The 23,767-nt window shown below is 37.0% G+C and overlaps 1 protein-coding gene across 5 annotated transcripts in view; it reads right to left on the bottom strand.

Annotated features, from left to right (window-relative positions):
- Nucleotides 1-16,781, bottom strand: part of LOC129400849 (uncharacterized) — a 128,365-nt gene extending 111,584 nt beyond the window's left edge. For all 5 annotated transcript variants that reach the window (XR_008627944.1, XR_008627943.1, XR_008627942.1 and 2 more), the window contains exon 1: nucleotides 16,434-16,781. The gene's annotated coding sequence lies outside the window, so the exon portion shown is untranslated. The remainder of the gene's footprint in view (nucleotides 1-16,433) is intronic.
- Nucleotides 16,782-23,767: the final 6,986 nt, after the last annotated feature.

Genomic DNA, 23,767 nt, shown 5'->3' with positions numbered 1-23,767 from the left:
GATCATGCGCATGCGCACATGCGCAATGTGCTCTGGCTCCCTACAGAAATGACATCTGCACTTATATGTTCATTGCAGCACTGTTTACAATAGCCAGACTATGGAAAAAACCCGAGTGCCCGAGAACAGATGACTGTTTGAAGAAACTTTGGTACATCTATACAATGGAATACTATGCAGCTGTTAGAAAAAAAAGAGGTCATGAACTTTGCATGTAAGTGGATCATGGAAAGTATCATGCTTAGTGAAATGGTTCAGAAAGAGAGAGAGACAGACATAGAAAGATTGCACTCATCTGTGGAATATAGAATAATATACTAGGAGTCTAACACCCAAGAATAGTAGAAATAAGTACCAGGAGGTTGACTCTATGCCTTGGAGGCTGGTCTCTCATTCTGGGCAACTCAGAGAAGGGAACACCGAGTAAAATGTGGTCGGAGGTCATGTGAGGGAAGGGTGATACGTGCCGAATGTAGGCTGAACACAATGGCCACTCAGCACCTTTATTGCAAACCACAACACCTAATCAGAGAGAGAGAACAAAGGGGAATACCCTGCCATAGTGGCAGTGTGGGGTGGGGGGAGACGGGACTGGGGAGGGTGGGAGAGATGCTGGGTTTACTGGTGGTAGAGAATGGGCACTGGTGAAGGGATGGGTTCTCGAACTTTGTATGGGGGAAACATGAGCACAAAAATGTATAAATCTGTAACTGTACCCTCACGGTGATTCACTAATTAAAAATAAAAAATAAAAAAAATTCTCCACCCTTGAAATAATTAATTTCCTGATGTTCCAAATAAACTAAAAGCAGTGCTGAATTTTCTTCCCAGCAGTCATTTGGAGGAATATTTGATAATACAGGACCCTAGTTGTCATCCAGGCGAGAAATCCTGGTTCACTAACTTGGAAAATGACGAATTAAGAGGAGACAGAATATCGAAATTTAAGTGCTTTCCTGATACACAGCCAAGCCAGGTTTAATCCCCAGCACCCTCTAGAGTCCCATATAAACAACCAAGAGCCATCCCTAAGAGAGTTCCAAGTAGGCCCTGAGCATAGAGTTGTACCTAAAAGGAAAATTATTACTTTGTTTCACTACATTAACTTCACATGCCATTGAACAGTTTGGTTCTTATTTTTTTTTTTTTTTTTTTTGGTTTTTGGGTCACACCTGGCGATGCACAGGGGTTACTCCTGGCTCTACACTCAGGAATTACTCCTGGCGTTGCTCAGGGGACCATATGGGATGCTGGGATTTGAACCCGGGTCGGCCGCGTGCAAGGCAAACGCCCTACCCGCTGTGCTATCGCTCCAGCCCCAACAGTTTGGTTCTTGTTTTGATTATTATAGTTATGTTCTTAATTCTTAACAGTTTTTTAATGTAATGTATTCATTCTCAAAAACTATAAGTTGGAACTGTCTGCTGTCAACATTATGAAGTTACTAAGGGGCATAAATTAAGAAGGAAGAAAACAAAAATTGAGTGCAAAATATGAATTAGAGTCATTTCTCATATGTTCTATCTTATAATTGGATTATATCAATCAGCAGAAATAGTAGAATGTAGTAAACTTCTACAGCCCTTGGCTCATAAGCAGTGGATATTCGATTTGCATTGTTACAGCCGTTTAAAACACATCTTAGAATTTTAATGTTTGTACTCAGCATTTGTATATAGAAGATATATTATTTTGATTTTGAAAATAACAGCTTCATTTTTAAATTAATTTCTGATTAGTCACTGGACTATTGAGTATAAGTTTATCACATGCTTTTATGAAACATAATAACATATTTTGCTGGCTACAGATTGAACATTTTCTTTCCTCATTTTACCCTTTTCTTTTTCTTATCCCATTATATTATCTTTATGGCATGCATATTTTATGAGCTCCTCTTAAGATATTGTAAACAGTATGAGCATAGCAGAAACACAGCATAGCTGCATTCTCATTTTCTCAGTAAACTTAAGAAAGGAGTTTGGCATAGTTTAGAAGCAAAGTTACATTTTTCTTGTGAGGTGTGTGTGTGTGTGTGTGTGTGTGTGTGTGTGTGTGTGTGTGTGTGTGTGTCTGTGTGGGTTGTCCCAGGGATCAAACCCAGCCTTAAATTTGCAAGGTATGTATTAACAGTAACACTGAGCTATAGCCTAACTGCAACAGGCTATGTAGCTTTTCTTTGTTCGTCATAAAATGTGTGTCATTACAGGACTTCATAGACACCTCCCTTATGGAAGCAACAAATTACCTTAAATTCCACATTTGTTATTCATACTTAGTAAATATATTTCAAAGTAAATCTATGTATCTTATAAGTATAACTAGATCATTATATAAATGGAATAAAAAACATTTTATATACAGTAGAAAAGTGAGCATATTAAATTAAAATCGGAAGTTTGTTGAGAAAATCATCAGTACATAATCAGGTTTTATTTTTTTAACATTTACTGATTTGTAAATCTGTTATCAAATGAGTTCACTTTAATCATTGACTTAAAGTTGGAAATTGTTCACCTTTCCTTCTTCCAAATGCAAGCTAAATTTAATTTTCATCATTCTCCTTAATAGAGAGATAAAGTCTTTGTATAGCACTGCACTGTCATCCCGTTGTTCATCGATTTGCTCGAGCAGGAACCAGTAAAGTCTCCATTGTGAGACTTGTTACTGTTTTTGGCATATAGAATATGCTTGCCAGGCTCTGCCTGTGGTCTGGATACTTTCAGTAGCTTGCCGGCCTCTCCGAGAGGGACAGAGGAATCAAACCCGATTTGGCCTCATGCAAGGCAAACGCCCTGCCCACTGTGCTATCACTCAAGCCCAAAGTTGTGTATTTAAAAAAATAATAATGCAGTTTCTCTAAGAACTCTAACTGAAGAGCAGTGAGACAAATAAAAACACCTTCTAACTCTCTGTAGTGAATAGAATAAAATAACTTAAATAAATGAGGAAGTCATAAATATGAATGAGAACATTTTAAAAAATAAGAACTTATACTTATTTTTGAACACAAGAGTATTGATACACTGGGTGCAAAATATTTGTACTTCATAAAGGTGAGAGATATATCCATGGTAGTACTCTCAACTTCATATTCTACACTCAGTAGATTTAATTTTGCAAAATTGTCAAAGGACCCAAATACTGCAATTATTAAAATATCATTATTACTATATGAAGTTGTTTCAAAGTTACATTTAATTATATACATTTAATTTTTTTTTCTGGTTTGGGGCCATATTTGGAATGCTTATTCCTGGCTCTTTGCTCCCAAATCACTCCTACCAGTGTTCAGGGAATTATATGTGGTGCTGGCTCAAACTTGGGTCAGCAGCATGAAAAAAGACAAGTGCTCTATTCTCCGTACCATCCCTTCAGCCCTAAGTCACACAGTTTTAGTATGTCTCTTAACCACTACTATTCTTTGATCTGTAATTTTGATATCATACTACTCAATGAAACAAAATGTCTTATTTTAAAATTGTAAAGAATATAAAATGCCCATTAGAAAACTATGAATGAAAGCAACACCTTTTGTCTTCTCAAAGAGTTGTGTTGTTGCTCTTTCTTTTTAAAATCATAGGCATTTTAGTAGAAGATAGCACCATTTTGAGAAAGTGTCATTTTACTCTGCACATTTGTGTTGTATGATTTCTAACTTTATTATCCTCTTATCAATGCTAACTTTATGGCACAACATTTCCTTTGTAAAATTATCTTTTATGGTGAATGAACTGATCATTAATTTCACTGCAAAGACATAATGGGTACATTTCAGGGTACTTTTTTTCAGCTAATTTATTTGTGTGAGCAGAACAGTTGGTAGCTCCTGAAAGAAGACAGTAAAAATCCTACCTATATTCTATATTTTTTGATTTCTCTATCTTATCACATAAAAATTAATTTTAAGCTTTCATTTTCTATTGTGTGCCAGTATCATTGCACTTCAGTGTACAAATACATGGCATCTGTGAGTTACTGGTATCACAAGCATAGCAGCCTGCAGAGTAATTTGTCAGTGCAACGTTCCTTTTTCATGCACATAGCCAAAAGAAGGACTGTATCTCAGTCATTTTAACCAGATATCTCCAATTTAACTTACTCTTTAAAAAAAATCTGCTCATTGCATTTTTATTACAAACAGTTTCCATTTTCTTTTATTCCTCTCGGTTTCAATTGAACATTACTGAATCCACTGGTTCATGAGCATATGAAAAAATATACTATTTTCTCAGCAAGAACGAATGGTTGAAAATACCCTAGGGTTTTCTGCAAATTCCATAATGAATTTGAGTAGAACCATTAATAAATATTGAAGCTGCAGCTTTGAAATGGCAAATATCTAACAAAAACTGGTTACTAAATAAAATCTTACACAGAAAATATATTCTAGAAACAAACAAAAAATGGAATGATTGACTTAACACATTTAAGATTAGAACAAAATTCACTTTTCTATTATGCCAAATTTTATATAAAAAATGGAGGCAGATATTTACACTAAAATAAAATGTCTCAGTAATAGTTCATTATTTATATGCTTCTCAGTACGATAAGAAAACTAACAGAAATAGCCCACCTCAAGTTGAGCAAAAGGATATATCCATTTTGTCGTAAGAGAAATGCTTACCAGTCAAATCAAGGATACACACTTAGCAGTTTAATCACGCTGAGTGCGCAGATTTTGTAACTCACTGAAACACACCAGCTCCAAGAGTCAAATTTCTGAGCAGAAAAAGTTATAGCACAAAAAGAAAACATTATTCTGACCTCAAGAAACAAGAAATGTATTTGTTTTAATTACAAAAAATGTATTCATATGTTCTTTATGTAAAGCCTTAATTTAAAAAAAAACAAACTTGCAAAAAGTATTCATGGGAAATAGGGCAATTTTGAAATCTAGTGATGAAACTTAATCAGCTGGAGCCATACAGCTTTTGGCTCTTGATCCTTTGCAAATGCCTTATAAGTATCCAACTCAGTATTTTATTGCAGTTACCCTGAGCCATGGATGGTTGGAAACAAATCGATTTGCTAAGAAATATCACAACATTGCATAAAATAAAATTACATTGAAATCATAGAGCCCAAGCAGAAATTGACTGCACTACCGAAACCCAGTTGGACTCATCACCACATCAAAGAGTGCATTTATGCAGAAATCATGTCAGACATGGCAGATGGTGCACAGATAGAGGATACTTGACTAGAGATGAGCAAGCTCCATGCCATTCTCAGCACAGTGAAAACACACAGATGCTGAAGTCCAAAATTTGTGAGGGGAAACATTGTTATTTGGATGGGCACAAAGGCTTCTTTCTTCTATTTATGCTGGTGAAAAAAATAACCAATGTCTTGTAATCTCCTTTGTAAAACGTAGTGATTATAAGACCTGGTTTATATTGATGTATGATCATAACTATTCAAAACAATAACAGCAATAAAACATGATTTTAATATTTTACCCCAAATTCTAATATACTCGTATTAAAGCATCCAGAAAATGAAAAAAAATAACAAGCTTAGTTCATGTGCACAACTAGTAAAAGAGAAGATGAAAATTCAGGAGTCAGTTGAGATGTCCATTCGGTGTACATGTGCAGAACAACTTAGCTCATGTGCATAACAACTATTAAAAGAGGAAGATGAAAATTAAGGAGTCAGTGGAGATGGCTGTCCAGTGTACAAGGTAAGTTCCTGGAGCAGAGTTCTGGCTTTACTAATGGAGCATTACCTGAATAGCATACACAACTCAAGGAAGACTCCAGACTCCCTCAACCAGGGAAAGTGTGTGGACATTTATGATTCTTGCTTTCTCTACAACACAGTGAACACTGCCAAGACCTTGAGATCAGCATATTTTATTTATTTATTTATTTATTTATTTATTTATTTATTTATTTATTAACTTTGCTTTTTGGGTCACACCCGGCAATGCTCAGGGATTGCTCCTGCCTCTGCACTCAGGAATCACTCCTGGCGGTGTTTGGGGGACCATATGGGATGCTGGGAATCGAACCCGGGTCGGCCACCTGCAAGGCATACACCCTGCCCGCTGTGCTATTCCTCCAACCCCAGCATATTTTACTAAAGTAGAAAATTGCTAAAAATTTAATCTTTCCTTTTCTCACTGTTACTTTAAGAATCTGCTTGAGGGGATGCAGTGTCACCAGCCGGTCAAACTGTCCCCCAAGGTCCAGTGTATCAGCAGCCCGATGGTGTCTTCAGGTATCCTGATACCACGCAATTGCTGCTGTGCCTCTGATAGGACCCCAACAACTTGGAACCAAATTTCCCAAGAAGTTTCACAGACAAAAATTAGTTATGTGGGAAGCACACCCACAAACCACCTCCTGCTCAGCTATACAAGCTCATTTGTTGACCTGGCTTCAGAGACCCTTAAATAAATCTCAGAAGAGATTAAAAACTGCAGTTAATCTCAGACCTATGCAAGACTGAACCAGAGCAGGATATATCAGAGGGGTGCAGGTCAGCCTGGTGCCTGCTCGAGCAAAGTTCCAACAACTGCTTGCACCCATGAACCAAAATCACTGTCATGCCCCTGGCTCGACACTATACTCTCAGGATGGGTTGCACCGAGATATTAGCCTGTTGAAAATTTGGAGAGTTGGGATTTATGATGGAAATCTCCAAGCTTTCCTGGATTTGTTATGGGCTACCTCCCCCAACTTCCTTATATTCCTGGAAGCACAGCACTCACCCTCGAGAATCAACTTCTGTGCCACCATGTAAGCTCTTCTACCAGCCTTTCTTCAAAGATCCATACATACATATCAAAACAGATAAGAAGTTAATCTTGGACCACCACAAGGCTGAACACATCATGCTAAATCAGAGAGGTGTGGGTCAGCCTGGTGCCAGCCCAAGCAGAACGCCCAGGAGCTGAGCTGTTTTATTCCACAATCCCAAAATTGCTGCCACACCCCCAGCCAGACTGCAACATCTGGGGATAAACATTATCAAGATAAAATTTTCTGAAAATTGGGGTATGCAAGTTTTGTGACTGAAATCTCCAGACTTTCTCAGGGTTGAGATTGGCTACCTCCCCGCACCTCCCTGTACTTTCAGAAGTCCTGGCAGTCATGTCTACATCCAGAAGCTGTGACACAGTTAAAAAGCTATTCCAGCCTTGTCTTCCTGATAAAAATTACTAAATTCCCCGAAAAAATACGATGATTTCTTAGTACCTGTACTGCAAAACATAATGCACACAAAAAGAGCATATACATCTATATAATCAGTTACATATGTAATTATATGCTTGGAAAAAGAGCTATGTAGTCAAATAATATCACTGTCACTATATCACTGTTATCCCTTTGCTCATCGATTTGCTTGAGTGGGTACCAGTAATGTCTCCATAGTAATACTTGTTGTTACTGTTTTTGGCATATTGAATACACCATGGGTAGCTTACCAGGCTCTGCCCTGTGGCAAGATACTCTTCATAGCTTGCCAGTATCTCTGAGAGTGGAGAAGGAACCAAACTCAGGTCGGCTGCATGCAAGGCAAACGCTCTACCTGCTGGGCTAGTGCTCCAGCCAATCTCATAGATATTCAATTAAAATTTTTAAAAAATAAATTAAATAATACAGAAAAGGAAAAGAAGAATCTACTTCATAACTATTTCTATAGACAGAGTTAATTCTTGGAAAATAGAACTTCTTCCTTAGACACCCTTATATAAATAAAGTTTGAACTCCATGTAGGATAACATTGGTTTGTCCTTTATGCCTTGCCACAGGAAGCTTAGGTTTATTGGGTTACTCCCATCACAGTGTTCTCATTCCTCTGTGTTTACTTGTACTTGTAACTTCTTTTTTTTGTCTTGTCTTTTTTTTAAGTTTTTATTTTATTGAATTACTGTGAAAGAAATTACAAAGCTTTCAGTTTTGTCTCAGTCATATACTGATTAAACCTCCATCCCTTCAGCAGTGCACATGTTCCACCACCAAGAACCCGAATATACCCCCCTCCCACCCTTCTCCATCTAAGTAGCTAATGATCTCACTTTATTCTCTCTATACTTTGAATACATTCAAGATTTCAATAGAGAACTCACTATTATTGTCTGGCACTTTCCCCCAACAATCAGGCCTGCTGGAAAGGCATCATTTAATAATTTCTTTTCATTGCTGAGAATGAAGACTCTGAGTTCACAGGGCTGCAACAGCGGCCACGCGGTTTTGGGTTTCTAATATTTTAGCTCAGTTCACAGTCTAGATGCATTTCTGCAAGAAGCCGCTCTGGGTGCCAAAATGGGTTAGAAGACCTCTGGATAATAGTCTTTAGGAGCAGAGAGTCCCTATGCTTGTAACTTCTTTCTTTGTGCTTTGCTGACTTGTAAATATTGTTTTCCTCTTCTCCTTAAGTCCTTGGCATAGTTAATTCAGAGCAATCTCCTTTTTGTACGGACACAAAAAGACAGTTAATACTATGCTTTTGTAACTTGGGAGTTAATTGTCTCTGAATGGTATTTACCTCCTGGACATATGTTTTCTTAAGCTTCAGTTATCCATACTTCCTAGCACCACAAAAGTAAGGTCCCAAAGAGGGACTGGATGGACCCAGGGCAAACTGTGAGCTATATGCTACCCTGGCATCAAAATGGGCCTGACCAAAGTACCATAATACTTAACTATGAGTTAAGAGCATGGCCATAAACAAATTTTGTCATGATCCAAACAGTAATAACTAGATTCAGAACCTGCTAGGGTTAGGAAATATTAATCTGGCCTGAGCACTGTAGTCTGAGTCTGTGGCAAGATGTTCCCAGGAGATTCACCCTACGCACTCAATGTCTCTCTTACTGTTTCCATAACTAATATTAAGAAGTAGAATTAAGATGTCAATTAAGACTTTAATTAAGTTATCGGACTGAGGAAAGGAGAAAAACACCTTAAGTGTTATTTGGCGAGTGAAAAAAGAAAGGGCTTTCTTATGTTGATTTTGCTACTGGACTGGGTATGGTGTCTACCCCAGAGTGGGGGGTTGGAGAGAGATGAGAGAGAGAGAGCAGGGCAGCAAGATGGAGTGCAGAGAGACTAGCAAGGGGGGCAGAGGGAGAAGAATGTAGAAGAAGAATGCAGGAGCAGACAGGTGCAGAGACGAGAGACGCGGCTGCGAGAGGGAGCGTGGACAGATGAGCAGGAGAGACAGGAAGAGACAGGAATGAAGGACAGTGTGAGACTAGCATGGGGGGTCAGAGAGACTGGAACAGGCGAGTGGGGAGAGTGGAATAAATGGGAACTGATCACCAACCCGCTTGGCCCTTGTTTCCTCCTTCATCTGCTCATGACAAGGGCCTCCCTGGCTGGGGGAGTCACCTGAGACCACCCACTGAACCCAGGCAGAGAAGGGGAGAGTCAACAAGGCCTCCCCTGGCATCCCTGGAGATTATACAAAGGACTAGTTTTATTTGGGGGGGCAGGGGGAGGCTGGGCACATCTATATTTACCTTACTGCAAGACTTTTATTAAAAATTAGAAAATTGCCATTTCTATTTAGAATTTTGCTCTTATATCTCTCTATAGCAGAGCTAATATTGGTTTCTTTTCTTTGAATTATTTCCAGAATCTATTATTCATCGACCTTCACCAAATGTTCTAGTCATACTCAATGTAATTTATCACTTAATATATTTCTGTAACCCCTTATATGACACCTATGTCTATAGTTTATGTTACTGAAAATAAGGTTAATATTTTTGTTTATTGATTATTTTGTTTCATTGTATTATAAACTGTATTGTATTACTTCTCTGTTACTATCCCATGAATTTTCCCTATGACTTTTCCTACTGAATTGCTTACTCACAAAATTAGATGTCAAACATCCCCCCCACACACACAGATGTACAAACTCACACACACACACATATTTCCTTGTTTTTTTTTTATAGTACTCTCTAGATCATAATTTGTTCCAACAATGTCAGACTTTGCATTATTTCTCAGTGCATAAGAACACCAAATATAGCCCTGTTCGGGGATATTGTTCTATAACCCTTTCCTGGATCACATCCTTTGGAATGTGTTACATAATCACTAGATTATGTCTGTATAACAGGATCTAAACAGAGGGTCCCCTAGCTCTGACACATTAAATAATGTTGTGTCACTCAGTAAGTCCTTCGGGCCATGACCTTAGCAACACCATCATGAGATATATGTTGTGTTAAGTAACATAAAAGTAAATCAGTTAGTACCTGCCAAGGGAGCAGGCTTAGGGTGTGGGTGGAAAACTGAGGACATTGATGGTAGTTTGGGTGTATTGGTGGTGGGACTGATATTGGAATAATGAATACCTGAAACAATAGTATTGTGAACAATTTGTAAATCACAGTGTTTTAATTTTTTAACAAAGAATACAATAAAAGAGTTTAAGGTTTTTTTAGATAAAAGGGTCAACAAACATGGAAGGAAGAAAGGAAGGAAGGAAGGAAGGAAGGAAGGAAGGAAGGAAGGAAGGAAGGAAGGAAGGAAGGAAGGAAGGAAGGAAGGAAGGAAGGGAGGGAGGGAGGAAAAATCTGCTACCATTCCTTTGTTTCTATTTAACTGTGTTACATTATTAATTTTTTAAGAATAAATTATTTATTGTAATGAATCTTTTTCATTTGTGATAAATCTTTTTCAAAAAGTTTGAAAGTACATATTTAGCCTAGTTCTCCCTCTCGGAGAACCTGGCAAGCTACCAAGAGTTTCCTGCCTGCATGGGAGATCCTGGCAAGTTTCCTGTGGTGTATTCATATGATAAAACCAGTAACAATGATGAGTCTCATTCCCCTGACCCTGAAAGAGCCTCCAATGCAGCACTGTTGGGAAGGAAGAGTAAAGAGAGGCTTCTAAAATCTCAGGGCTAGGACGAATGGAGACGTTACTGAGACCGTTCGAGAAAATTGATGATCAATGGGTGATGATGATGATGATGATGATGATGAAAGTACATTTACAATTTAGTTTTTGAAGCAAAAAAAGCAAAACAGGTATATTAGTAAAGCTTACTATAAAAATTTCCCTCAAAGTGTTCCTCTCTGGCAAAATCTATGTCCTTGATTTAATTTTAAGTTTTATGATGACTTTTTAATTTGAATAATTTTTATTAATATTAAATTATAACTCATACATTTTATTTTTATCAATAATAATAAAATAATTTGGGGCCGGAGTGATAGCATAGCGGGTAGGGCGTTTGCCTTGCACTCGGCCGACCTGGGTTCGATCCCCGGCATCCCATATGGTCCCCCAAGCACCGCCAGGAATAATTCCTGAGTGCAAAGCCAGGAGTAACCCCTGAGCATCGCTGGGTGTGACCCAAAAAGCAAATAAATAAATAAATAAATAAATAAATAAAAATAATTCAAATTAAAATCTATCATAAAACTAATAATTAAAGCATAGATATAGCTGGAGCAATGGCACAGCGGGTCGGGCAATTTGCCTTGCACGTGGCCGATCTGGGTTAGATTCCTCAGCCCCTCTCAGAAAGCCTGGCAAGCTACTGAGAGCATCCTGCCCACATAGCAGAGCCTGATAAGCTACCCGTGGCATATTCGGTATGCCAAAACCAGTAACAAGTCTCACAATGGAGACGTTACTAGTGTCCGCTTAAACAATCAATGAGCAATGGGATGACAGTGATACAGTGAGAGTAATTATTTATTAATATAACATTTAACTCCTATAAATTCTGAATCTTGAAATAGTAACGTACTTTATGATATAACAGAGAGGAGTGTTTTTGTACTTGCATATATACCTATATCTTTCTGTTTTAAGTTTTGTTTTGTGCTTAACTGTTGAATAATACTTAACAAGATTCTAAATATTTTGTTAGGATTTTCTCTCTCAAGTGTTCTTTGACCATGTAAACATTCAGATTTAGTTAAATATTCTTATCAAGGGACTGCCTAGAAGTCTTCTCTTATCTTCAGATAAATTTGTTTCTATTGAAGTAGTAGTCAGTCCTCAATATTAATTATTCATAAGTTTTTGTTTTAATATTCTATTCTCTCATAGAATGTGCTTATATTGAAGAAAGAGTTAGAATAATTTCAATAAAAATTATATGTGGTACATCAAAAGTTTGAGCAAATATTTGATGCTAATTTATTCTTTCATTGAAGGAAGACTACTTCTTGACTTAATATGCTCTCTGCCCAGTAGTAGATATAAACATACAGTAGCTTACATTAAAATATTTATTAAATATTCATGGAAATATTTAAAAAATCTAGTAGCAATATCTGCCAAGTGTCAAGGACTTTCACGAATATAGTCAGTAGGTTGACAGTTACCTAATAAAGCATTGCAAAGATAAGTTTTATGTCTGGAAATATAAATACATGATATCCTAATGTTTTTGGTCACTAAATAGTCCAGGTATTAAATCACATGTTATACAATACTTAATATGTTCCTAACTAATTTTGTGGTCACAGGGAGAAATATAGGATTCTAGAAGTCTGATTGTTTTATGTTTTTTCACAACTAGTGGGAACATAGGTTGAGAGAAATTAATATGGTACTTTTAAAATACCATATTAAAATTGCAACAGAAATAGTAAAATAGTAATTAGCAATATGAGATTTGAAGCTTCTGAATGATGGTATAATTAATAAGATTTCAGTTACCACAAATACTATCAACTCTTAAACATAAAACAGTTAGAGTTCTATGATATGGCAACCACAGGAAAGTTGAAAACCAATTCTGGAGGGTTTTTCTGATTTGGAGACTGGGAAGATAGCACAGGAAGGTAAAGAGCTTGCCTTGCATGGCTTTCACCCCTGGGTGGATCCCTGACACTACGTATGGTCTCTAGAACTATGCCCAGGCCAATCCTCAGCACAGAACCCGAAATAGCCCATGAGAACCACTGAGAATGACTCCCAAACCAAAATAAGCAAACGAACAACTGCATGAATATTTTTTTAAACAGAAACAAAGCATGTATTCTGTTGGCTGTGGAATAGGTTGAGGGTACTTGAGCAAATTTGAGGATACCGTGAAAACAGTCATCTGTAATATAAGAAGACAGATTTTCAGAGAAACAGTATTTAAAGATACTTTGACTATGTACTCCTGACGTTAAGAACTGCGAGAAATAAATTTCTATGTATAAGCTATACTTTGCAGTGTTTGTTCTGACAACCTTAGGGAACTATACATATCCTAAGAGTGCAATAAAGTATTTAGTAGGAGATAAACAAAAAGATTGATCAACCAAAAGAAAACAAATAATATGACATTTTAAATCCTTTGAAAACTCTGAGAATCGATATACCAGGCAATAGCCCTTTTTCTGTGAATAACCATGATATTAGCATGGGAGCAAATTTGGGTATTGCGGCTAGTACATGAGAAGGGCTTGCACTATGCAATGTAGGCAAACATAGAAGCATTTCAGAAATTAGAAGTTATCTTAATTATTTGAAGAGGGAGAGTAACGACTCTTTTCTTTCTTTTTTCATATCTTCCTGAATTCTGTGTGGAGAAAGACTTTTTCCAGAGTAAATATTGGAGAAGGAAAGAGCAATTTGGAAAGTCTTACAGTAATCTATATGACAGATGTTGGCTAAGACTCATGTGGTTGTCACCAAGCTGGAGAGAAATAGACAGCTTCGAGATATATGTCGGAGTTATAATTTACGGGACTTTATGATGGATTAGAGCGACTGGTTTAAGTAGAGGTTAGTGTTAAATGGTGTTGCTGTGTCTTCAAATTGAGTGACTGAATGAAGGACAATTTATTAATATAGAAAGCATCATAGGAAGAACTGAATTGTAGGTGTACTATATCAAGTCCATTTTGGACACATTATATTTTGGCATATTACATTGTGCTTAGTTCCTGGAAGGTTATGTTCTGTGAACCATCTTTATAGAAAGTTTAAGTATTCCATTTTAATCATGTATCTGGATTGGAGAAGAGAAGTTGGACCTATAAACAGCATACTTTTCACAAGGAAGGCCACATAAAATCCCAGGAAATAGGGATCATGAAGAGCAATAGAGAAACTAAATAGGTGAGCTCTGAATTACTAATATTAGAGAAAAAGATTTCAGAGGAATTTGAAAAAGGAGAAGTAGGAAAGGTCTGAGAGGCGAAGGGTTAATATGATAATAAACATTCATTTTAAAACAGAAATCACTGTCATCCCGTTGCTCATCGATTTGTTCGAGCAGGCACCAGTAACGTCTCTCATTGAGAGACTTATTGTTACTGTTTTGGGCATATCCAATACGCCATGGGTCATGGGTAGCTTGCCAGGTTCTGCTGTGCGGGCTCCAAACTTCGGTAGCTTGCTGGGCTCTCGGAGAGGGGCGGAGGAATTGAACATGGGTCGCCCACGTGAAAGGTGAATGCCCAACCGCTGTGCTATCGCTCCTGCCCAAACTGATTAAAACAGAAATCAGGAAGAAAAAATATGTGTCCTCTGAATAATGATATAATAAAGTTGAGAAAAAGTGGAATTCATAAGAACCTACTGGATTTGGCAAATTAACGTAACAGAGGAAAATATTTCATTAAATAGTGAGTAAAGTATTGGACATATTATTGAGTGACTGCTGATTGAGAGGGGAAGGAACAGGGATAATGCATGCCATTAGCCCTTGGAAGAAGCACCGGTGTTATTGCAAAATTTTTGCATCTTATATTTTGAAGTCATACATGGAAAATTTAGATATTCTTTTATTTAAACAATTGTGTGTATTCATATATATTTTCTTCGCTTAGTTGCACAGCTTCTCTCCCTTTGAATCAGTATGCTATTCAAACACCCTTCTTTCTCAACTGTTCCTCTTCACATGGTCCAAACTCTGGCTCGTCAGGGGAAATGGACACCGGTTTTGGCTGAATGGCCTAGTGGTGGTGAGGAAAGAAGAGTTGGAGCTACATGTGAGCCTCATCTTTGTTCTCCCCTCCAGGCCCTCTTGATGGTGTCTCATCACAGCTCAGCCAAGATTCTGAACAAAATGTTGGCACCTGTATGTGATGTCTGTAGTTGGCAACTCACAGCTATTCTCTGATAAATGAAGTCTGAACAAAAGGGATCAACAGTGGTTGATAAGATTAGATCAGAATAAATACTCTATGGATGCCACAACATTAATACAATAATCACAGAAATTAGAAACTGTACTTAATTTACAACCAACATCTCATTATCCTTTAAAAGTCAAAAGAAACTCAAAGTCTATTTACACAATGTTATCTGGATTAGTTTTTCTATTAGGAAGGGTAGCATCACTGAATGTGGTGATAATCATAGCAGAACTTCATTACACAGAAATGCAATGTCTTAACTCTGATGCATCCATTCATTGATCCATGCACTTACTAAAACATTTTCAATTATATATCCTGCTAGTTTCTATATAGTAGCTAAAGACTTTGATGAATTTATAGTCCTTCTCCTCTAAATGTATACATACAGGTGTACATATTTATCTATCTAATTATAAAAACAACATCCAGTAGATACTACATGATGAAAAAATGAACAAGTAACAAATTCTAAGAAATTTATTTTTATTTTTAACTTTTATGTAGTTCACAAGCAAAAATAAAATTAAAAATGGTCTGGAAATAATTGACATTACATTTCTCTGTATCATTCTGCTGCCTAATAATTCAATCACTCTGAAGTTTGGAAAATTTGAAATTCTTGTGTGGTGAACTAATTTTTCATTTTTCCTTCACCTGCAAAAGCAAGTACTAAGACTTTGATGAATTTATAGTCTTTCTCCTCTAAATATATACATATATGTAGATATCTATCTAAATATAAAAATAAAATCTAGTAGATACTACATGATTAAAAAGTGAACAAGGAACTATTTTTAAGAAACTTATCTTTTATTTTTAACTTTTATGTAGTTCACAAGCAAAAAAATTAAAAATGGTCTGGAAATCATTGACATTAGATTTCTCTGTATGTTATTCTGTTGCATAATAATTCAATCACTCTGAAGTTTGGAAAATTTAAAATTATTCTGTGGTGAAGGAATTTTTACATTTTTCCTTCACCTGCAAAAGCAAGTACTAAGCCAAAGACAGAAAGTAGCTATTAAGCCTGCTGACAAGGATGCATAGAGAGACATGTACGTACCACTACTCAGAACTTGGCATCACTGAAAAACTCATTTGCAGTTTTAAGGAAGAATATAACTTTAGAAGGGCTTATAGCATCTTTAATTTTTTTTTTAAAAAGCTTTTGCTTCTTTGAGTAATTATATTCTTGGGGGGAAAAGACACGAAGGGAGATCAAAACCTGCTACTAATGTTTTGGGGTATCGAATTCCATCCTATTAAATGGGACCCCCTTCCCCTGAATGTATTGTTAGATTACTAGGACAGCTTTAACTAAATATCCCAGCACGTAGAACCTAAAACCACAGCGACTTACTTTTTGGAGCACCGTCATCAAGAAGTGCAAAAGAACGTTGTCAGGAAGGCCATCTTTTCTCTGAAAGTCATAGAGAATACTTCCTCCTTATGTCCCAGCTGATGACGGTTCCTCGGCAAGCTTTGGCATGGCTGGCTTTGCAGCTGCAGCAATTCGGCTGATGCATCTGCAATCACACGGCATTTCATCTACGCATCACTCTTCAAACAGCGTTTGCTTTTCCTATGAAGACATAAAGACCCCAAGCATAGGAAGATTCAACTTATCTGTACTAGATTACATCTGCAAATCCTGGATTATTGAAAAAGAAAAAAGGTCATATTTTGAAGTTCTGGGGGAGAAATGAACTCAACTTATTCTGTTTTGTTCTATTTGCAATTTTAGACCATCTGTATATACTTATATACAGTTACATATATTATATAATCCACAATTATGGTACAAATATGTATAACCATATGTTATCTTCTATAAATATGTAAGATATATTTATACTAAAATGGTAAATATAAATGTACACACATTATTTATCATACATATATTAATCATAAGGAATATAGACATGGATACAGTATATCAAATACACATAGTATATCTAAATGTATATATAACATTCAATTTGAATGTATATATAACATTCAATGAATATGCATATCATACGTGTATTGTATTTATACCTTTTGAGGAGTTTCATTTCTTTCAATCTCCCAGATATAGATGAATTTTTGCATTTTATTTTTTTGCTTTTTGGGTCACACCCAGCGATGCTCAGGGTTTGCACTCAGGAATTACTCCTGGCAGTGCTTGGAGGACCATATTGGATCCCGGGGATCGAACCCGGGTCGGCCATGTGCAATGCAAACACCCTACCTGCTGTGCTATTGCTCCGGCCCCCGAATTTTTGCATTTTTATTTTTCTTCTTATTATTAAATCATCATGATATAGAGTTAAAAATCTTTCATGATTTAGTTTCAGTCATACAATGACCCATCCACTCACCAGTTTACATTTTCCACCACTGATGTCCCCAGTGTCCCTCCCACCATCTACCCCCCACTCCACCGTTTGCATCTATGGCAAACAATTTCATTCTTACCATAGATGAACTTTTAAATCCAGAAATGACTCTCCTATTTTTCCACTTAAAATTTATTTGATCTTGCATCATCATTAGCCATAAAAGCAATGCTTCAGTAGTAGGAGAATTGTTTTTAAAATAAACTAATTTTTTTTAACCTTCCTGAATCTGCTAAAAATGGTCATGGTCAGTGGTATGGGACTTAGCTACAAAACCTTATTACATTTTCTTGTTGATCAAGGAGAGAGCAATCAATTCTTCTGAAATTGTTTCTGTCACTAGCTGGTTTTAAGGATGCTTATTTCTTAATGCAGGGGTTCATGCTTATCAAATAAGAATTTGTTACAGATACCATGACTGGGACAATGTTAAAATTTATAACGGAGTCAATTTTCCTAATAAATAGCTTCCAAAATTTGTGAATTCTCAAGTTAATAGAGAAAAAACTGAATTGCAGTCTCTGCTGCAGGCCTTTTTGAAAGCTTCATGACACATCTTTCCACCTGTATCTTAAAAGCCAGTAAATTGCTGCACATTATTTTTTAAAGAGTTTTGGAGAACAGCTGACCTCCATTTAACTCATTTCAATCAAATATGAAGTACATTTCAAATATAGTCAGCAATAAACTTAGTATTTTCTCTTTTTCTGTGAATGCAAAGAATATTTAGAAATGTATTTTTATTTAAATATAGATACTTATACAGTATCCTTATGTGCATTTACCCACCTGTAAATCAATAAAAATCCTTGACCCAATTTATTTCTTTGGTGCTGGAAAACTGTTTATATTTTTGTCTTGAAAAAGCACATTAAAATTTTCCATGAGTGACTGGTGAGATAGTAAAGTTACAGTTGAGCATTTGCTTTGAATAGAGCTGACCCTGGTTTAATCCCTGAAACTCCATATTATTCACCCAAGCCCTCCTAGGAGTGATCCCCAGGCATAGAGCCATATGTAAGCCCTGAGCAGAAACATGTCTGCCCACTACTATATATATATATATATATATATATACACATATATATATGTATAGTTTTTTATGAAGAAAAAATACCTTTCCCTGAGAACATAGGTGCTTTCTGTGAAGAATTATCCTCTGAATGACTTTGATGTACATATGAACTTGTGTTATAAGACACGCTGCAGATACTAAATGTGTTGACTTCATAAAAAGTGAATACACAAAGTAAATTTTGTACAGTATATTTGTTATTCTTTAGCCATGTGAAACTGCAGTATTACAGCTTGAAATCCTATGTGTACTTATGTACTTTCTTCTTGAACTTTAAAGACAATTGAAATACATATGCTTATTTTTTCACAGTTGATTTTAAAAAACAATAAGTTACAAAATACCTTTTAGATGTATGGTAGAAAGATTTTTTGAATCTTATAGTCATCATCATCATCATCATCCCGTTGATCATCAAATTTCTCGAGCAGTCTCAGTAATGTCTCCATTTGTTCTAGCTCTGAGATTTTAGAAGCCTCTCTCTACTTGTCCATCCCAACAATGCTGCATTGGATGCTCTTTCAGGGTCAGGGGAATAAGACCCAGCTTGTTACTGGTTTTGGCATATGAATACACCATGGGGGGTTTGCCAGGCTCTCCCATGTGGGCAGGAAACTCTCGGTAGCTTGCCAGTTTCTCCCACAGGAAGAAGTAGGCTACAAGATATCTCACAGCCGAGAAGCGACCACGTGCTTCCGGGAGCTTGCTTTTAAGTCTCTGGATACGGGCCCTTGATGAGATTCCATGGCACCGGGGGCAGTCCCTGGATGTGACCGCCTAGCTACTGGAAAATAGGAAATCTGGGCGGAAGAGGCCCAGTTCCAGTCCAAGGAGGCTTGGAGGTCTCAGCCCCGGGTCCCACACACTTGGGTTCCTCTGCCTGTTCCTTCATGCATGAGGCTCATTCAACCATGTGGAGAGGGGCCTTGAGCACAGCTGAGGCTAGGCTCTAAAGGTCTTCGGCCACCGGGAGCACTACTTGGGGAGGGGAGGGAAGCTGGAGCCCATCCCCTCTGAGGGGCCCCTGGGAAGACAGCCAGGTGCATGGGCAAGAGACTCTCTGCCAATCTTATAGTAAGTATATAAAAATTTATTTGGAAGCAAACACAAACTTATTTTTATTTCTATGAAATATGTGAGGGATATTTTCATTCATTTATAAATTTCAGTCTCATTGTAGTTTGTTTTCTGAATTTCTTTAATGAACCTTTGTGAAGCATTAATTGGAAAATCATAAGTTTTTATACCTTCTATATGAGCATATTTATACATAAATTTTGATAAACCATTGTATTTGTTCTAAAACACAATTTTATTTTTGAATAATTTAGATTTAACATTAGTAATAGTTTTCTTATATATCCCATATCTTAATTTTTCCTATTACTAACAGCTTGCATTTATATGATACATGTACTCAAATATTTTTTTTTTCAATATAATTGGGTGACTGAGGATACTTCTGTATAAGCTATGCTTGGCCTTCTTCTAGTCACTTGAAGGTCTGAATAGGATAAAATGCTCATATTTTTCTAAGTGGGATATCAGTCTGTCATACTCTATTGAACTGAGACTTTGAAATTGCATGGTTTTAACACTCAAACTAAAACTTCTTCACTATGCTAGATTTTGGAATGAAACCATGCCACTGTTCTCTTGGACCTCCAGTTTTTCCAGTGTTGATAGATCTTGGAACTGACCAGATTCCATAACCAGGTAAACTAATTCCTTATAAAAAATCTATAGTTTATTAGGCTATATAATTTTCTTACAATAAACAGTATTTTTAAAATTGCCAGTGTGTCTGCATGCACATAGTTTACATATTGGTATGTTTTTCATCAGGCTAGTATGTTGTTGGCAAAGGGATCACAGGATTTAGTCCAAAGTTCAGCTTACATCAAAGTTGTAGTTGTTATATAATATTGTAATGAATAATAAATTTAAACAATCTAATTTACTCATATGTATATGTATATATATACTTACATATATATGTGGAAAGCTTTCTTTGCAATTTTTAGCTATTTAAAGAGAAAATCCATAAATAAAAGGAAAGATTAATGCTAGCAAGAGAGTGCAAAGACTAATTAATGAGAAAAAAGTAATGTCACTTTTAGTTTTATGATGAATATTTTTGGTAATGTGATTACAAGTTTAGTGGAAACTTGTAGAAGAATAAGATAATAAACCAATATTATAGGTGAAGAAAATTTTGTTAACACAAAGAATGTAGTCAGAAAGAGCATGTGATTTTAAATAATGTCATTGCCTCTCAAATTTACATGTCTAAGTTGGAAAAAATAAAGTAGATATAAAAATAGGGAAGGATACAACTATATGCATATTTTGGAACGTATATATAATAAATAAAGATCTAGATAAAAGTAAAGTCTGAATTGAATGTGCAATAACTGGTTTCTTTAAGTAATTTATAATTGTAGTTTGGTTTTGTTTTTCCTTTGGACCATCAGTGTCCAGTATGTACTGCTGGCTCTATGCTCAAGAGTCAGTCCCCTTGATGCTGGAGAAGCATAGACAGTGCCAGTCTGAGGGCGTCTTCATTCATGTGCCTGGCAATAACCTTAATCATGCTACTATTTCTTGTCCCTTGAATAACTTGTAATTGAGAACATTGGAATAAGAGAAGCAAAATTATGAGAATAGATAGAAGAAAAACAATTCAGAGTTACTACCTTCCACCATTCAATATACGAGAAAAAAAATAAAAACAAGGAAAATGTGACGAAAGGGAAAAGTCACTGTCAGTGTCACTGTCATCCCGTCGCTCATCGATTTGTTTGAGTGGGCACCAGTAACGTCTCTCATCGTGAGACTTACTGTTTTGGCATATCGAATATGCCACAGGGAGCTTGCCAGGCTCTGCGGTGCGGACGCAATACTCTAGGTAGCTTGCCGGGCTTTCTGAGAGGGGCTGAGGAATCGAACACAGGTCAGCCGCGTGAAAGGTGAAGGCCTTACCGCTGTGCTATCGCTCCAGCCCAAGGGAAAAGTAGCAAGAAAAAAATTTAAATATCCCTTTGTAAAGACTAAGTATCTGGTCTTTGGGAAATAATATTTGGTATGCTAGTAAAACTGCACATGAGATTCTAATTGAAAGTAATGTTTTTTGAATAGTAAAGGAATCCTTATAATTGGCAAGAACATTTTCTGCTGCAGTGAACAGAGACAAATGTTGTTGATTAAAGATGAAATAAGATTCCCTCTTTCATTTGTCCCAACACTGAATATTTTCTCCCAAGTCTTGCCTGAAATGATTCCTGGGCCCAGGTCCAGGAATAAGGCCGTTACTGAGAATGGCCAGGTTTGACCCAAAAGGCAAAAGAAGAAAGAAAATAAGTTAAATAATGTCAACAATGAATTTACAAATGTTAAAGAAAACATATCAGTACAATTAGCTTTATGCTTCAAAAGCAATAACTCTCACAAATAACATATCTAAATTTAAGTGATTCTTACCAAGTATTTGTATAGTATATTGATATTTTGTCTAAGCCTCACCAGATAAAAGTGAAACATTATAATCCCCACATTGCCAAGAACAGCTTTTTATGACATATGTTGAAGACCTCCAGAACCCAGCCACAGCCATGATCAAGGCCACTCTACAACATTCGGACGAGCCTCACGCATGAAAGAACCATGAAGGAACTGGTAGAGCAACCCAGGTGTGTGGAACCCGGGGCTGAGATCTCCAAGGCTGCTCAGATTGGGACTGTGCCTCTTCCACCAGGATCCTGCATTTTCCAGTAGCTAGGCAGTCACAACCCGAACTGCCCCCAGTGCTGTGTAATCCCATCAACAGCCAACATCCGGAGACTATAAAACCAAACTCCCTGAAGTGCTTAGCCGAGTTGCGGCTGCGTGATATCTTATAGCTTAGTTCTCCCTCTTGGAGAACCTGACACTCTACCAAGAGTCTTTTGCCGGCACGGGTGAGCCTGGCGAGTTGCCCATGGTGTATTCATATTCCAAATACAGTAAAAGATATATGCATACCTCTCAGAGAGCCTGACAAGCTACTGAGAGTATCCCGCCCGCACAGAGCCTAGCAAGCTATCGGAGGTGTATTTGATATGCCAAAAACAGTAACAATAGATTTCATTCCCCTGACCCTTAAAGAGCTTCCAATCGTTCAGACATATGAGTATGGAGAGGTTGCTAAGATCTCAGGGCTGAGTGTAATAGAGACGTTACTGGTGCCCACTCGAGCAAACAACAGGCTGACAGTGATACAATGATGTATGTCATAAATATATATGCCACAAATATGTGTCATAGAAGAGTTGTGCAATATTAAAACCACATCTCTTAACATGTCTAAATACCAAAACTATAAGTTTCTACATATGTAAACATAAAAAGTTGCATAAATATTTTGATCTTTTAGCTTACAAAAAACTGGAAAATATAATATTACACATGTTGAAATGTCTTAGTGCAAATTAAAGATAGTTTCTATGCAAAGATTAAAATGTAAAAGTTTGTCTTTGACAATGCAAATGTTTTTTACAATGTTGAGAGTATTGCTTTCTCATCTTTTATTTATACAGTTTTAAAATTTATTCTATTTTATCGATTATTAAGCCAGACACAGCAACATTTAGGATTTGCTCATGATTCCTGGCCACGCTCACAGGACCTTAGGCCATGCGGAGAATTGAACCCAGACTGTAAAAACATAAATGCACGCAGACGTGGAAGGGTGATGTGTCTTCGTGAGATCTCAGGGCAGCTCTCTCTCTCTCTCTCCATCTCTCTCTCTCTTTCACTGCCCATGTTCAGTGCTCTCAAGCCGCTTTGTATGATCCGGATCGAGATGACTTCTCCTTTGTGCTCAGCTTCTGTGTGTGCCAGTGTATACTCTTCTATCTGTCTATCTCTGTCTCTGTCACTGTAGTCTCTCCTCTGTCACTTCCGATCTATCTTCTTCTGATCTCTCTCTCTCTCTGGAGCCCCACTCGGTCTCACTTCTGACTCTGACCCTTATTTCTGACTCTGGTCCCTACATCTGACTCTGACCCCCTCCACCCCCTCCGCTCTTACAGTCTTAGTTTATCTAGCAATCACATAGGGTGGTGACACAAAGGTGGGTTGAACATTAACAAATCAACAAAGAGAGGTAAAACCACTCCTCCAGGAGATTAACAAAATCTCATCTAAGAAGATTACTCCAGATTACTAGGAGATCCATTTAAGGGCAGGATCCCATCCAGGGTG

This window comes from Sorex araneus, chromosome 1 (genome assembly GCF_027595985.1).
Source record: "Sorex araneus isolate mSorAra2 chromosome 1, mSorAra2.pri, whole genome shotgun sequence".
NCBI classification, from domain to species: Eukaryota; Metazoa; Chordata; class Mammalia; order Eulipotyphla; family Soricidae; genus Sorex; species Sorex araneus.
This window is presented reverse-complemented; position numbering and strand designations above follow the sequence as displayed.